Source organism: Varroa jacobsoni, unplaced genomic scaffold (genome assembly GCF_002532875.2).
Source record: "Varroa jacobsoni isolate VJ856 unplaced genomic scaffold, vjacob_1.0 scaffold_121, whole genome shotgun sequence".
Lineage (NCBI taxonomy): Eukaryota > Metazoa > Arthropoda > Arachnida > Mesostigmata > Varroidae > Varroa > Varroa jacobsoni.
This window is the reverse complement of record NW_019213023.1, coordinates 10,053-11,256: the sequence shown is the minus strand read 5'-3', so window position 1 is coordinate 11,256 and position 1,204 is coordinate 10,053. Positions and strand designations below refer to the sequence as shown.

At 37.0% G+C, this 1,204-nt stretch overlaps 1 protein-coding gene across 1 annotated transcript in view; it reads right to left on the bottom strand.

Annotated features, from left to right (window-relative positions):
* LOC111267058 (E3 ubiquitin-protein ligase TM129) overlaps positions 1 to 468 on the bottom strand; it is a 5,464-nt gene extending 4,996 nt beyond the window's left edge. Inside the window, exon 1 of the mRNA XM_022845029.2 lies at positions 308 to 468. The gene's annotated coding sequence lies outside the window, so the exon portion shown is untranslated. The remainder of the gene's footprint in view (positions 1 to 307) is intronic.
* Between the last annotated feature and the right edge of the window lie 736 nt (positions 469 to 1,204).

Below are 1,204 nucleotides of genomic sequence, written 5' to 3'. Positions count from 1 at the left end.
CTTTTTCTTTTTTAATTAAAGCATTTTATTATGCAGCAAACTATTTTTCCATGAGGTATTTCGTGTGACACTTATATACGGGTACACAATATTGATTTTCCTATTTGGTCTATATCAAGGCGCCTGACTCGCAGTTGCAAGTGAACTTTCACTTTGTTAGATAACATGCCGAAAGGATAACGATCTGGAAAAACGACTAATTGTGTTAAGTGCCGTTATAGAAGGGGTAAACATGTGTACGTGTAAATCTCAGCAAATGTAATATGGCTCTTCTCGCAACAACAAGACAACCTAATAAAATACTCACGATAGGTAGTCGAAAAAGGCGTGAAACGAAGTACGCAATCAATTTATAAAAAAAATCATCAAGTTACTATCAGCTGTCTCTCTATCTAACTGTCCCTAGTCGCCGAAAAGAAATTTCTTAAGTGTTATGTGTCACGAGCAGAAGAGCTCGCGAGAGTGAGAGAGAGGAAACGAATGATACGAGTGATCTGTAATGGTGTTGGTCATCTGACTATCATGGCCCAACCCATTGCTTTTGTGTTTATACGAATTTTTATAACATTTTTCCATAATTTGTATTTGCTTACGACTTGAAAATTTGCATGCTTGTTATCTTCATCATGTGCTATTAATCGGCCTTCATCCCAATTTTGAGCCGCTTGCGTTTTTATTTGATAATTAGAGAAATTGCTGAAACGGAAATAATATCTGAACGTGTTTACCTACTAAATTTAGGCACACATGGTAGTTTAGATTAGAAGAAAACGCTTTGTTTCGTGCTGGAAAGCAGTCATTTGAAGTGCGTAACGACTTAAATACCGAGCGTAAAATTCGAGTTATTCCATGCCAGTTTCGGGGTAAGTCCAAAAATGTGTGGTGCAAAATTTTGCAAACGAGAGTCACACAGTAGTAAACCACAATTTTAGCAATAAAGTCTGGTGTAAAGAAAAATGTATATTTAATTAGGTACCAGCAATGATTGAAGCAGTAGCGAGGCGGGTATCATAAGCCAATTTGGGAAAGTCGCTCGTTCAAACCTGTGTATTTGCGTCTTTTTGGAAATTTCTCTCACAAGGTAGAGTTTATCTATACGGCGAGAATGACGGTCATGATCCTAGACATGTAATCCTTCAATACAAAGTTGGAAGGAAAAAATGCCTTTTATGAAAACAGGAATTCTAGTATACGCCAACCATGA